General features: G+C 30.9%; 1 protein-coding gene across 2 annotated transcripts in view; it reads left to right on the top strand.

Moving 5' to 3' along the window:
• The first annotated feature begins 10834 nt into the window (after positions 1-10834).
• LOC128990147 (tachykinin-like peptides receptor 86C) overlaps positions 10835-17317 on the top strand; it is a 38789-nt gene continuing 32306 nt past the window's right edge. For both annotated transcript variants that reach the window (XM_054412414.1, XM_054412413.1), the window contains exon 1: positions 10835-10990. The gene's annotated coding sequence lies outside the window, so the exon portion shown is untranslated. The remainder of the gene's footprint in view (positions 10991-17317) is intronic.

The raw sequence follows: 17317 nt of genomic DNA, 5'->3' as shown, positions 1-17317 counted from the left end.
ACTAAATTTAGGTAAAGTAATTCTCTTTATTTTTTATTCTCATCCTCTATGCGAAATACTGTGAATACTACAGAAGTTAGTCGTTAATCTGTTAATCATCATAGGTTTTTAGATTGGTCTTATCTCACATATAAAGTTTAACCTGTCATGTCACTTTTAATATTAATTGTTGATTAATCAATGTGAGTGTTTAAGGTTATTACCGATTAATCAATTGCGAAGACTGGTTAGCCGAGTACTGTAGTTATAAGTGCTCGACTTCACATCTGGATGTCACTCGTTAGAATCAAACGAGACTGATTCTGAATCCCACTGACACAAAAACCAATTTTAGGTATTAAAAAGACCGGGATTTGGACTGTTACTTTACTAAAGCTCATAAAAACTCAAATTAATGGTACATCAAAACACGAAACAAAACACTGGGATTCGACAATACCAGAAACACACAACATAAAAAAATCTATTTACTGGATAATTTTAATTTGTGAAGCTGAACTATACTATAAATTATACGTATTATGTGGTAAAGGTCATTAAATAAAAATTTAATTAGTTGTATTCCAAAAACATATTCCTATTGCTTGAACTATCAGACAACATTTTTGGTAAAATCCTTGTAATAAGAATAAACCAAAATCAATGAAGAAGAGTACTGAAACAAGAAGTAGTGCTATTCCTCAAGCCCAAAACATCTGCCCTCTCCACTACAATACTTGTATTCTCGTTACATTCGATTTGAACTTTCTTCCTTCAAAATATAAATGTTCATCAATGTTTCATGTTGTATTAGGAAAATATATAAAATTTTATTCAGATAAACATATCATTCTGTGTATAAGTTTGTAAAATTAAATACTTGAGAAGGGATAACTATAAATACTGATAATTGTGAGACAAAATTATTTTGAACATATACCAAATTCATCCGTATAATGATTAATCTTTAAGTTGTTTCTAATTGGAATTGGTGATTTTTTATCATAGTACATTTGATACGCATTAACCAAGTCTACGTTTTCCTAAACTAACTTTGCTCATACAAAAAAAAAGAAAAAAACATCCTGCTGCTGATTTATAAAAATAATAATGACCATTAATTAGGTACCGTATTCAAATTCAGTTTTTGTATTACCACAAATCATTATCTCACCATACAGTACGCATAACCCTTAAACAACTGAAAAGGTTTAAATAAGTTGTACAAGTAAAATTAAACAATTGACCGGGCTTATTAATACTAACGTCGTTCATAAGTTAACTACTTTACTTAAGAGCAAGTAAAATCATGAGAACAAAATGACACTTGTATTTTATTGCAAATACTTACGTGTGCCAATACAATACATTTATCTTCGTCCCAACAACAAAGGGTCCATTGTTGTAAGACGTCTGAACAATCGCTACCACAGAGTACCTACAGCTGTTATTCTTATTGATTAACTGAAACTGAACTTGACAGGCAAAGTTTCATGGAAAGTGAAAAGCAAAACTTAAAAACTTTACCTTTTAAGAACAAATTCATCCTGAAAGAGTATTATATACTTTTAAATTTTAAAACCCTCAACGCATTACAACACAGATTAAATTGTTTGAATTCAATGTCATTGCAACAAAGGTAATAGACTCAACGGTAATACAACTAGGTATGTTAACGTTACTCAAAATCAAACATCCAAATTGTAGTCAGCAACTTCCAGTAGTTTACGTGAGTCAATTGTATATTCATATTGCATTTTGCTTCATTGGTAGCGACCTACCTTGCAAATATTCGGGTTGATCTTTGCATATTTCAGTATTTTTATGGTAGGACTGTAGTTGCTGTAGCGTCAAAAAACAGTAATATAATCTCTATACAGGGTGTCTCAAAAGGGTTGCTATTTTTAGTTAATATACCAGACGTATTAAACACACACAAGCTTGAAACTCTGCGGAATAATTAAAATACCCCCGCCGCAGCAAACCTGCCGACTAAGCGAATTTCCATTTGTCTGAATTGATTTTCAGTTAAATATATTTTAATAACATTAGGTTTAACGAGTACCTAGGTTTGCTGTTACAAGGAAACTAATAAAGTGTGTTTTTGAGTAAAATATTGATACCTTAGTACAAAATAAATAAATTTGCCAAGTTTGATCAAAATATATCCATAAACAAGCGAACTACAACATTTGACAATATTCTCCATAAGAATAACATGGGAATTTTAAATTTACAATTTTTTTAATTTTCTCCGTTACTAATAATCGAACAAAAATAATTTTATATAATAAATTAATTGTTTTTTTAAGCTCTTTAAAAAGGTCTAAAGAGAAATCGGGAAATTTTGTGTTTTGAGGGTCAAAAGTGAGAAAAACCAATTTTTACCCCATAAAACCCCCCGTAAAGCCCCGTTCTCATGGTCCGATCGTGCTGGTTCGCGAACTCATTCAAGTTTATCCCGCTTTACACCTTTAAACCAAATTTCATCAAAATCGGACAAAAATTACTCAAGTTATCGCGTTCACGGACGTATATATATATATATATATATACAGTCTATATATATATACATATATAAAAATTTGAACGAATGGTTTTTTTTGTCTCTGGGGACATCAAAATGAAAAAATAAATCGGTCTTGGGTCTAGGTCTTACCGTGCCACCTACGGTAATAGCTACTTCCCTATAGGGAAATTCGCTAAAAGTACAAAAAAATACCAAAGTGTCTCATTTGATTCTGATTAATCAGAACATCATGGTGATGCATAAAATAAAAACATAATGAAGAAATAAAGTGGTAAAAAATGAGTACAGAGCTATATACTGTTATCAGGCTCAATGGAGAGATTTGAATGGATTTAATTTAATTGATTGGGTAGTGGTAAATCCAATGCCAACTACTTAATTTTCGTCAATTCGAGTATAATAGAAAAAATCTAGAATACATGTTTTGTGGTTTTAAAATTACTTATTGAAACACAACACTATTTTGATGTTCAGCTTTTTTTGTTTTTGATAGGTTTACATCAAGTGAAAATTGAAGGTGGATTTAAAATAAGTGAATCTTGCAGCTGTGGAGTTTCAAGTTCTTAGCAACCATTGACTACATAATAATTGATACACATAATAGACTTCCCATGTAAAGTAAAAATTTGAAGAAAAAAAACGTGGTTCAATCTGTTGAGATGGTCTACCAACTAATAAAATATCCTGTGTCAAGTGATAAATCAATCAGCTGTTTGCTATGCTATTTTTTGTCTTCAAAATTTTATATTACTGTACATGGGAAGTATTTTCTGGGTATAGTCAATGTAGCAACGTATTGTGTTCAATGCGTCTGGTATATCAATAAAAACAGACTCTTCCTGGGACACCCTATACAACATGAATATGTAGTAAGTTACGTTACCACTCTACATTAACCCACAGGTATTACCAATGACTTATGTACGAAAGACTACACTCAACCGTGGCAAGTTCTGTGTAAACTTGGTCTCCATGGCAACACTGAGCATGACGTCACAAGTAAATACACGTGCGAAGTATCAAATATGCTTTGGTTACTGATGAACTTAAGATCCTAAAGCTTTCTGGAATTTAAAATTTCACTGTTAAAATTGAAAATTTCCGTTTAGAATTTCAGTGACTGCCTACATTTTTATGAAACTTTTAATTTGTTAATGCACTTTAATGGTTTATCCAATCACACGGTGTACTTAGACATATGCAATAAATGAACCAATCGAAAAATACTTACCCAAATGTTCATGTCTTGTGTCAGTCATCCTGTATCCAACTGTGAGTGTAAACATGTGGTGCAAGACCCATTAAACTGATATAGCATATACGGTGTTAAAGTCCATATAACTGGGATAGGATTACTAGGTGTACAATGCAGTTGTCTGCTTGCAATATTGAGAGGAGCAAGCATATTAAACAAATCATATTTAGTAATGTGAACCATAGACTAATTTTGAAAATTATATTCGTGTAGGGAAACCCCCTGTTGTCCGATTTGTACCATTTCAGATTTATATCTTCCCATAGTTGGTTACTATGTCCGTGCTAAATTCCGTGCTGATTGCTTTAGCCGTTCACGAGGAGTATTTGTAAAAAAAAAGTGAGAGTGTAGTATAAGAGCTTCACTCGCTTCACTTACTCCGCTCAATAATGGACAGTAATGTTAAATATGGTGTAAAGACTAGGCCATTGAGACACAGTGTAAGATGTGGTATAAATCCCACGTCAATGAGAGGTGGGCATTGTTAAGATTGTCCCGTGAGACGAACACGTGTTACGTCACAACAAGTGTTGCCAAGGCAACATTATTCATGCGAGACTTGCCCAGCTTACGTATGATTATTCACAATTAAGACACTGTCACAGCTTCATACATATCTGAAATCTACGTCTCACATTGATGCTCATTTGGAAGTTTTAAACTCAGTTTCGTACTTTATCTTGGTCTCTATGTAATCAATCATATCAAGACCATTTACAGTTTCTTGCCCATGGAGATGGCCATGAAAAAGTATTGACACATGTTTAAGAGGTATTATTTTTACCTAGGAAGGGCTTTGAGAAATATGGGGTACATGAGTGAGAGGTTATGTTCGTTCGGTCAAACGAAACGACTAAAGTTTCAGGTTTTTTGTTCTTCTTCTTTTTTTTCAGTCAGCTCAGCTCGGCCGGCACTGCCAGTCTGCTGTGCATACAAACAAACAGTTTAAACATGGTCTACGAACCATGAAAATCAAAGAGGACCAAATATGAGCAATCCAAAAAGAATTCCGTAGATTATAAAGCAATATTTATGTCACTACATTTTAGATTTTTTAGTGTGCTGCCAACTACTTTGTTTGAAGTTAAAGTACCTGCCACAAACCGCCGTAGAAATATAGTATATCAAGAAAACTTTGTTCAAAAAAAGAAAAAGAAAAAAATGTAAACTATTTGTTTGTTCGCCTTATATTGTATCAATTGGACCTCACCGACAAGTTTTTTAAACTTGGCGAGGCCAAGCTGTTGTAATTTCCATAATAAATATATTTGAATTTATTTGAATTTGAATTAAAGTAATTCAAACAGTTGTATCGTCATAATTACAAGTATTAATAATGTTTTAATTAGTTTTAAAATATCCTGGCAGAGAAATCACACCAAAATAGTATTTACTTATGTGCTTCAGCACAATTAACTAAAGTTTTTAAAAATGTGAAAAGGCTTTAATGGTAGTTAATATTTTAAAACATAAGATATAATTACAACGCAAACTAATAGGCATACACGAATGCATTATTAGCAAGCCAGAGTAAAAACGAAGGTATACAAGCATATTACAAAATTTGCCCACATTATCCCTTATGTTACAAAAAGCACTCCATTATATTTCCATTAGAGGACAGATAGAAGGCTCACGGTGACAAGACCATATTTTCTCGCAGTACAAAAACCCGGCTCTGGCGCTCCGTCTAAAATATCATCTTTGCTCAGTCCAACCTTTGCATAGGATGAAACGACATTATGTATATTTCAGGATAAGGAATAATGTAAATATTTCATACATTCTCCTTTTCTATGAACCATTCACACATGTTTCTTTGTATTCATACCAGCTTCGCGATTTAAGGGGGTTTTGCAATAAAACAAAAAATTGAAACGTTTTTCGTGGAAAATAATGCTAACTATCCCAGTCACTATAAAAATACAATACAGGAAAGGTTAGTGTGAAATTTCCAGCTACATTTAAACTAAGCAGCTTAAAAGCTTAAATTTGTAGATAATTATGACAATCGTATTATTTAACTAAGTTTTATAATTTGCTGTTATAAATTAGCTCTACTTTATATATGAATTTACAGGGTTTTAGAATAAAAAAATAACTATTTTAATTGTTCCACAGATGTGCTGTTCTTAAATACTTTTTATTTCCTACAAATACATTTTGAAACCAGGTAATATGGAAAGAACACCATATTGGAAATATACAATGTATTAGACAGTATATACACCCGTTAAATACCAAATAAACTATCATCAATCTGACACAAACTTTCTCCCATTAGCTTGCCAGCAATCTTAATGAGTAAGTGACGAGAGTAACTATAACTATGATATTTAATACCGTAGGTAAAATCACGAAAGTTGCATTAAACTTTGAACCGTATTTTTTTACATGAATAGGGGTTGCACTATTTTGCTTAGAACTATAAGAGCCATAACAGACAAATTTAAATCAGAATCGGTTTGAAAAAAAATCCTTTTTCCGTTTTTTTGTGGGTTTTATGGGAAAATAACATAAGTTACAATAAATGTTGACCTTAATTTTTACAGCAGTGGGGGGTTGCACTATGATGTTAAGAATTATAAGGACCATCAAATAGCCTACTAATTTTAATCAAAACGGCTTTTTAGAAAATGCGATTTTCTCTTATTTAATGGTTTTAATGGGAAAAGAACACAATTTACAATAACTTTTGAACAGTTATTTTTACAGCAATGGGAGTTCTACTATTTTGTTTTGAATTTAAAGAGCTAAACATACTAAATCTTTATCAAAATCGTTCGGGCTTTTTTTTGGAGCAATCAGATTTTGCATTATTTTATGGGTTGTTATGGGAAAATCACCGTTAAAAGTAATAGAGATACCATGGATTAGTACATACAAACTTCATCAAAATCGGACTACATTTGTAGTCTGTAGCTCTGTACACATCCACACATACTTTGATACACACACGCAGACATCACTTTGATACCCACATTTTTGGGTCCAGAAGGTCCCAAGTCGGATATGTCTGCTCAAAATTCAGACTCAAAAATTTTGATGAAAACAATACTTTCTCCATATACTATGTATACGGGAAGAATGTAAAAATAATTAAAAAAAGGTCGAAGTCGAAAAATGTAGCTAAGTATACGAGAACAATATTCAACTTTGTTTTATCCTTCAGTAAAGATACTGCAGGATACAGCTGATCAAAATAGATGGGTTGCCTGCCCCTAGATCGACACCTAATGAAGTTGCATAAACACATTTAGATTTTCATAAGAAAATAATCTACTAAAACTTTAGTCCAATTCTTTGTTAAGTTAAACTTTGCTAAATACGAAATAGAACACGGAAGGTGTTTGAAAGAGATAAGGTAAAATATTGATTCAAATATGTCAGGACATAAATCAAAGGCTGACACGTTACAAGGTAAGCTTAAATTTAGCTAGAACACTTCTCTCCAACCTTCTCAGTCGAACTAAAGCTCTGTAATACCTTTGAAACGATCAACTATCATATTGGAATGTTAGCAAGTTATAACGAAATATAGACAGCATTAAGCTTCCAAATGGATTTATAGGTTTATAATACACCTGTAAATATATCTCAAAGTTGTTTGTACCTATTACAGTAGATGAGTATTTGAAAATGTTAAAAGTGTATCATGCACGCTTTGTGTATTCTGGATTTTGAAACTATTTATAATAATGTTAAACAAGTAAAAGGATAAAATTATGTTTTTAGAAGGTTTCAACACTATAGGATAAAGGTTTTTATGATTGTATAATGTATAATATTGAAAGTCCATACTTAAGTAGGGAATATAGAGTTTACGAAAAGATTACGAGTTAATGTGCAAATGTTACACAAGATTTTTGTTAATATTCAAACATAGAATCACGAAATAGTTTATAACAATAACATAGTTTAGTTTACCATGTGATTTTTATATGAGAAAGTTTCCATATAATTGTACCATGATTATAAAACAGTATATTTGAAATACGAGTTTTAACTAGGATGCATTAATTAAAACAAGAGGTCCTCCAATGGTCGTAAATTCGACCAAAAGTATGTAATGCACAGACTTCTCGATATGCTGATTTGTATATAAAACATGTGATTGGACTTTATTCCATTTGTTTTCATTTTCTGTTTATATTTTGTTATATCGTCACCAGCATGGCAACCCATAATGCCCATGTAATTTTTAAAATTTGAAATTCATTTTTGTGCTTTTTTTGGGCCTATTTATACCTATTTATAAAGGTATTCTGCACATCTACAGAAAAATATCTTTCTAACACGTGTACGTGTGGATTTTCCCTGCGATGCACACGAGTTGAGGAAAAATGTTTTCGAGAAACGTGCTTGCCTAGTAATAAATAAAAAAAATATGTATTACTAGTAACAGTTTGATACTACTTTTACAACCATCTAACCTTATAATTAATTACTACATTTATAACTAAGTAATAAAACGGCAAAAGAACATAAATGTGATCACAGAGGATTTGAGTGTAAAAAGAAGAAAGAACTAAGTGCTCTGTTTTACTGGATATCATCAGCATGGTTAAACACACACGGTTCGTACTAAGCACTCTTGCTTTACAGTGACATTCAAATATTGTTACAGTTTCACTTTACACATTATGCTCCTTAAAAAAGTAATAATCGGCGGTTAAGTATCAATTAATAGTGTTTAATTACGTATAGTTAAACATTTGCGATGTTCGTTCCTATTTACACCTTCTTAATCATTGGTTCTTTTATGTTCGGCCAAAACCATAGTTTCAATTGTAGTCTTTCTTTAAATTTGAAAATGTGTGTAATAACATGATTATAGCCAATATAACAAGAACTAGGAAATTTCCCGCTTTTTATGGTCACTAAACTTAATTAATACGTGATTGTTCAGTAATGCATTGGCGTAGGTTTTTTGCATCAATTGCCAAGAATCTCCTAATGCCCTCCCACTATTTCAATTATCGATCGAGGACAGTAAAGGAATTTTAATGGAAAAGCCAGACTCCGTAATGTTAATCACTTACACACTTCTAGGAACACTGATTTGTTTAAAATAACATTTGTTTTATAGACATTTACACCACTATACAGTACTTGTATAACTTAAACATAAATGAAATCAAAACTTAATAACCAAAATAATTGAAACTCATTTGGGGTAGTTGAATATCACTTTAAAAATCACATATAACTAAAAACAATAACGATGATGAGTATTCTCAATATTTTCTTGTATATAATGATGGGTGGTATTTGTTAACCAGAGCTGCCCAAAACAAGTAAACATTTTGCGAAATATCACAATAGTTAATTATTTTGATCCGACCACATTACGCCCAAACAATTAATTAAACCTTTTAATCTTTTAAATTGATCTTTTACTACGATGTAGTAGTAAGATTTTTGTATAAAAAGAGGCCCAGTGATAATATTCAAAGTCTTTATCTTCGTTGTATTGCCTTATACTTTAAAATATGAGTACATAATTAATAGATTATATTCGCTAACAGAGAAATACATGAATTAATTCAAGTATTTTCCATATATACTATGTTGCGTTCCTCTCAAATCTTGCAAGTCAAATGGCATGACAACAATGTGAGTGTTAGAAAAAATACATTTATCTACGTTATTGTATTATTTTTACTAATATTTAATACAATACTGTCTTACACACCATAGTTCACGCGAATTCATATATGTGTATTTAATATGTCTTTGAAATGTAACTCGTAGCATCGAGAAATATAAAACGTGATTTAATACGTAGCAAAACAAATTCACGATCAGAAAGAAATACTTATTTTAGAGTGTTTCTTCTACAGCTTGACATATGGCGCCATAAACTTTACACATGTGACTGTGAAACGAAGATGAACTCTCTTTTTAACTTCTGATAGAAAGTGTTGGTTTTATTTGTTTTATTTTTGAAACGTTATAAAACCGTTGATGGAAGTTTTGGTTAACTAACTGCTAAATATTGGTCGGTGATACGTCCATTTTCATGATACAGTGTGTCAAAACGTATAAAACCAATTAACGCAATCCATTTAATACTTAAAATAATGAAATTAGCTACTCTAATAACTTAAACATTCGAAGAAGACAGTTAACAACTAATATACAGCTAAACTTTATTTTTTTAGCTAAAAGTCGAATTTCATGAGTTTTTGAAAATGAATTACGGTATTAGTGAAATTACGTTTTACATCAGAGATCTAACTATTGAGTCACGTAGTTTTTTTTTAAGTGGCATAGCTTTTGCAAACGTTGTTAAATCAAATAAGAGTAACTTATTGGCACGTAAATAGGTCACATTTTTGCATCAAATTGTAAAATTGTCCTTTTTCAGCTGTTACAAATAAAAGGCAAACAACTACTTATTGTACTGACGAATTTTTCGAATTTGTAAAAAGATTTAATGACATTGTTAAAGAATGAAACTTTTTTCTATACTTAGTTATACTACATTTTATGTTCAATTTGTATCAAATACATGTCTGTTGGTGATTAAATGACGGCAAAATATATTTTAAACAAATTCTAACGTAGAAATTAAATTCTTATTGCCTCTAGGGAAATTTATGAATAAATAACTGTAGCGAGCCTTTAACATTCAGTTTGTTTATCACAAGAACATTAATCGCCTGAGAATACTTTCCCAAAGATTTACCAAAATTATACATGGTTCTGTAACTGATTGAATGACAAGAAACTTACGTCCGTCATTTTACAAATGGGTATAAAATTATACTTATCTTAAATACACTAATGTAAACTCGCAAGCAAATTCTAACCACAAACAAAACTCGAGTTACACGTTTGCATTTACAAGGGTGCGGTTTAATAAATCCTTATAATCCCATAGTCCAATGTCTGTAGTGGGCCGTGTTACTGTAGCCATTCTGGGAATGTGCGGGAAGGGATGACGCGCCGGACGGTAGGAACGCTGGGGTTGGCGGGTTGGCGGGAAGTGGGAAGATACGCTAGTCTGTGCGGCGGGGCGCGCATGGATGGACGCAACAACGTACAATTCAGTGCGATGGGGCGCTTCTAGTGAAACAGTCTTAACAAGTGAAAAACGTTGCGATGGAAAAATGACATTTTATATATTTTTAGCTGTTTTTGTTTCAGTTTTTCACAGTGTTTAGAAATGTTTAAGTGATCGATGTTCTCGATGAGTTTTAAAGTGATTACACCTCGTTTGAGTAAGTAATGCAGCTGTTAAATATATATATTTGTAATAATTTCGTTCCTAATAGACATTTTTCATCGATAAAATTTTTGTTGAATATAGGTAATGTTAAGAACATTTTACTACAGTTTTAGCTGTATTTGTTTTCTGGGGCTGTCTTAAGTGCGCAGTTTTGTGACCATTTCACTCCTTGATGAGTTTCAAAGTGATTGGCATAATTCTCCTTTCAGTTAGTAAAATAATGTGTCTTATTTAATTTGATATTGAGAAAATTACATGTTTTAGTAAATATATGTTTTTTGTTAAATATTTTGACTGCATTTTAAAACATGCAAAACCAACAATGCGATAACACGGAAATTTTCATATTACAAAAAGTTTTACAATGCCAAAGATAGCAGTAAAATTATATATATATATATTTTTACTCTATTTGAATGAAAAGAAAATGTATTGATTAGAACATTACATTTGATGTATTTTTAATGTATTTTTTATTTTATTGTGTTGGAAAAAATGGCCAGGCAAAAATGTTTTTATTTCTTTTTAAAATTGTTAATTCTGATACTGATATTTTTACTAAATTAATTTAAATATGTTTTAGCAAACATTCAGGAAAAAAACTAGGTATTGTATTTGGAAACAGATTTTCATTAATTAAATGTAATACGTTACAAGAAACAATTTTTTGCCACTTTCACTTCTGCACAACGTGTAAATGAAAGATTTCCCACGCTAAAACATTAAAATAAAATCCAACTCCTTTTGTAGTTGTAAGTTTTTACTATGCGGACGTATGTGGGATCCACTATAGCCTAAAGCCTTTAAATATTATAAGGATTAGTTGTTTTTTGCCAGCCATGTGGGGCGTGGCTGAAGCTGAAGGTCAATGATATGGGAACTTTATAAAGTTCAAACAGTTTTACATTCTTCCTATTATTGTTTTTTCGGAAAATACATACTCGTGGTTTAATCGGTGGACAGGAATATTCTGTTGCTAAGTTGTCAGTAAAAAATACACACTCTTAAAAATAATTTCATAAAAACTCTAATCGCATCGTTTATCACACTAATGTTTGTTTTACTTATATAAATTAACCAAGAAGAACAAAAAATTAAATTGTTCTATGTGTTTAAGTTTTATCAACTACTGTAATAATAAAACCCATTTCTATAAACGTAATTTAAAATAGTAAAAGTTTAAATAGCACAGAAGTAAAAAATAATATTTTGTTAATACTGTAGATTTTGTTTGATATGAAACGAATTTATTTATTTAGTGCATCGTAACCAGAAGGCTTCATCTACATATTCTCGGTAGTACGTATAGTAAACGAAAGGTTTATAAAACGAATAAAACTAATGTGATATGTATGGAAATTAAATTTGTACAAAAACGAGTGATGGCATGGGTGGAGAGAATATGTAGAGGAACATATATATTCATAGGACAATATACGAAGAGTTGCAAAGGTTATTTTGTCTAATCAATAAGCACACAAATATTTACAAATGTATCATATTGGGAGTTGGAATAACAACCTAAACCAATATCCGGTTCTTGGTACTTAATTAGTAAAATGCTTTTATATGTTAAGTCTTGCTGCCAAAATACTCTTGTTACAAATAAGTGCCTGCCACAAACCACCTTAGAACTAGTTTCATAATGTTTGGCATAAAAAAACTTAAGGAAACAAATCTGTAAACTTTGTTTGTCATTTTTTGAATTTATTGGTCCCCGCCGAAAAGTTTTTTAAAACTCGGCGGGGCCATGCTTGTAATGTAATATCTTAAATAAAAATATTTTTATTTGAATTTGAATGTATGCTTACTGTAAAATACGCTTTTTTATACCGTTCAAATTTCCGCACTTTATGTGATGCAGCTCTGTTAAAAAAATACTAAGCCAAAATAACTATTGTACTGTATAAACAAACAATCTATGAAAATAATTAGACATCGTACTTAGTTGAAATATTTATGAAATGAAATGAACAGAAAACGATAAAACATGTCTCTTTTTTATTGAGATCAACTTAGGACCTATTGAACTAAATTGTAAAATTTTACAAAACATGTTAAAGATAACCTTTTTTTAATTATCTTCATAAAAATAAGATTATTAACGTATATCATAGTAAGATCTTATCTAGTAAACTCAAAAAGAGCTAACTGTTTGAAACCTAACTTAATCGACACACAAAATTAGTACAAGTTTTCATTGCTGCTTATGTCTTTGAACTTTATTAAGTAGTGATGAATCAACTATAATTTTTAATCAAATATTTTATTAAAAAGCTGTAATGAATACTTAGGGCTAATCAATGTGTACCACTATAATTAAAATTACTTTAAGATCGTAAAAATTTCCGGTAAAATTGTAAATGTTAAAATGCTTTAAAATTATATTGGTTTAACGTCCGCACTAGTGAGTACTACGACTATCCGCAGTACTATCCTGATAGTTAGACCATTCGTAAATACCATTGACTTTATATCTATAAAGTCAATGTTAATACCAAGGCAAAAATGTGGTTCAGATTCCATTCTAAAATGTAGGTCCTAATAATTAACAGCTGTTTCTAAGGAATATGTTGGCCTTAGTCACTAACAAGACTGAAAGATCGCGCCACTCATCCTACACTCATCCCCACTCATACTTGGCTTAAAATACCTACTTTGTATGGTCGCCATTTCATTGAAAAGTATAAAAAATGAAGTATTTGCATTAAATTTATAAACATACTAACAAAGACAATGGTTTTCTTACGATCCTAGTTTTTATTTTAAGGCGACAAACATAAACTTAAACATAAACATAAACATAAACATAAACATAAACATAAAATAACAAATTAGACTGATCTTAGTTTCAAAAAGGTAAAACATGTCTAGACCACTTACAAGAAGGAACTTGAAAACCAAACAAAATATAATAACTACAGTTGATATAATAACTAAAGTACTGTATTAAATTATGTTAACACTTAGCACGAGCCCAGAATTGTTTTTTCACATCACTTCAGGCTAGACCCAGGGGTTGCAACATTATCACAAAGATAAAATCCGTTGGTGATTTGGTGGGATTTGAACTCATGACCTCAGGGACCAAAGTCCCGCGCTCTAACCACGAGACCAGCTCGTTCCCGCAGATGTCACACATTTAATCACGCCACAAACTAAAGGACACATCAGCTCGCGCCCCACTTTTAACCTAAGAATACAATAAACTATGAAGTGAAAGCCTTTTTAAATTTGTATATATACACTAAATTAAATAAAACAAGTTTAATAAAAAGGTATCAAGCGTATTTTTTACGAGGGCTACACAATTAATACCTGCATATTAACACCAAAATTTAGTCACATTAAAAGTAAACAATTATCAGGTAGTTGACCAAAACATCAAAATTTTTAAACATAGTTTTTTATCACCATAGCTTTAGTAAAATAGTTTAACTTTCTTTATATAAAAAGTATTTATTGACTTCGACATAAACTCGACTGTTATAACAGCTTATCATATGAATTATAAAATTAAAAAACCTTTCAATCATCATTGGTTACAGTTGCAACCAAAGAGTGCAACAGTAGCTCGTATCAAAAAGCAAAAGCTATGTTTTGAAGTGAGACCAAGCTGTGTTTTAAGATCCACACTTAGACGAGAGACTAAAGGAACGAGACCATTAAAATGCTTTCACCCGAAATATGGACGATATTTTTATCATGGGACATAAAGTAAACATTGACTTTCAAAACTAAACAAATGAAAAAGAGCTCTAAACGAGCAATAAGAATATACAGAGCATAATTTATCAATATTTGAGTTTATAGTTGGATGGCAACAACAAACAATACATATTATTAAGTTTCCTCTGTTTTGTGGTTTCAATGAATTGATTATGTTTATATTTTACTAACCATAACGATCAAAGTTCAACTATAGGATAAAGTAGTGGTTTTGGTCCCAGCCATTAAAATTAGATTTCAAATCATCAAATTACGTTTCGAATGCAATTGATCACGAGCTACCACGAACCCGAGAGAGAGACAAAATAATTACATCACTGGAATGTTCAGGCATCCATTTTGAACTGTGTAAAGTTTAAATACTGTTATATAATAATATAATTTATCTGTAAATAACATTTTACATTTTGTTGTACTTAATCCATATACAATCTCTTTGATTTAGTTATACGGTATTATGAGTCGAATGGTTATGATTAATGACATTTAAAAAAAGGCTGAGAACTTATAATTACCCTCATAATACTTACAAGGTTATTATGAAGCTAATCATATTCACAATGGGTACTAATTAGTCATTTTCATTGATAAACCGTCAAATATAATCACTTACTTTATGTTAGGAGTCACTTAAAAGCTACAGTTACCACAACTTCTATTTTCTTCACATTATGCCTAGAAATAAAACCATCTATCGCACACACGTACAGTGTAATTAGGAAAGTAGTTAAGGTTATCTTTTAAAGGGGTGGACAATTCATTTTGTACAAGGTTTTTGGGGTGATTTAAGCGGAAAAATATGATAATCTAGGGTTGATGTAGTTTAATTTAGCTAATTTAGTTTAGTTTCCCTAATTTAGAGGTACAATCAAGTAATAAATTATTTAAGTTTATCATAAAAAAACGATATTTTCTAAACGCAGGGAACAACTATAACAAACATCTGTTTTGTGTGTAAATCTCCAACGAAAAAAATAAAGTTTAGTGAAGAGCTTCTTCCCAAGGGGAACTTCTTCAGGCTGTAAAGGACATCAAATTTCATTCCAGAGTCAAAGTTAAAATACACACATTTAATCACATCACAAACGAAAGTACGAAACAATAAATAACATTATTACAAAAACCATTTTCTTTTTAGTTGTTACCTTATACGCCAGGCCAATCTGTAACTTAAACACTAAAATATATTCTGTTCAAAAACTTATTATTAATTGAAATTTGTTCAACCGAAGAAAGAACACGACACTAATAGTTTATCACATCACAAGTATAAGTTTTTTATTTAGGTCACAATTTGATGTAAACAGTTTTTTTCTTCCCATTGTCTGCCTTTACTTTCAACCCCCTTTTCCATGCTTTGCACATAATGCTGAAACATAAAATGTAACTATTATCTAGATCAATGCTGTCTCAAGTTATATTGTGAATATTCACAATTTGTATACATTAGAGTTTTATTGTGCCTTAAACTTATTGAATAAGTCAGCGCGGTTGCTCTGCACCAGACGTGGCTCGCTGACACTCCAGTTGAATATTGAATGATGTATCACGTTACGTTTACTAAAAACCCCTCCTTCAATATTTAAGGAAAACTCACGTGGGCGGATTATTCAGGATATAAATGATATTTTTTTAGGGGGTTTGTCAAGGGGTGGTTGAAAAATTTGAAATATCTACATATATTTCAATATTTGGCATGTTTGTTGTCAAGGTTTTGGAAATTTAACAGTTGGAACGAAATAATTGAAAAAAAAGAAAAAAAATAGTTGGCTTATACCTCCGGCCTCCTTAACTACAGGTATCTTAGCGAATAACATTTACTTAAATATCATCTTCAGTTTTCTTTCAGCACAACAACATAATTTAATTATGATCTGTGCTACAAACTATGAGCATTTTATATAAATCAAATAAAATAGTAGGTTTACTACACAATCTATACGTTACATCAGTAATGTAGTTTACTAGTACTGTAGTAAATAGTATCTGCATTGGTAGTCCGATTTCACAATAATATTTGTTACAAACTATTTTAGCACGATAAAAATCACGTATTAGTTATTTTTAACTATTTTCTCGCAATAACATCCAATCAATCTTCACAAAGTGTTCTGGGAGTCCTGAAGCTCTGTAGGGAACGCCACTGAGAGCAGATGTTATACATCTTGGATCAGTTTCGAATCCAATTAAATTACATCTGGTTTCTCTAGTTCGATAGTCTTCTTGGTCTGTTTTTGCATTTAGTTTTTTCAATCAGCTAAGTTCATTTGTTTCTTATTGATTGGTACAAATGTCAAAGTGTGTTTTGCAAATATTACGAAAAATACTGAAAATAATGAAAATGTTTGATATTAAATATTGTTTTATATATATAATATTCACATGTATATTCAATGATAATATAAAAAAGTATAGGAGATATTTACAGAAAATTAAGTAATGTACGTTACCGTATTCCAAATTCTATGGATAAATCACCAATAAAACATTACAATTAATTGTCTTATATAAAACCTTACATTTCTGTTCCTATCAACGTTTTCTTCCAAAGTCTTACTTGTGTTACTAAGTACAAATAGAAATTGGAAAA

The sequence above is a fragment of the Macrosteles quadrilineatus genome, unplaced genomic scaffold (genome assembly GCF_028750875.1).
Source record: "Macrosteles quadrilineatus isolate MER2022 unplaced genomic scaffold, UCM_ALF_1.0 Scaffold_3__2_contigs__length_128488019, whole genome shotgun sequence".
Lineage (NCBI taxonomy): Eukaryota > Metazoa > Arthropoda > Insecta > Hemiptera > Cicadellidae > Macrosteles > Macrosteles quadrilineatus.
Note: the sequence above shows the minus strand (reverse complement) of the source record. Positions and strands in the feature narration are given on the sequence as shown.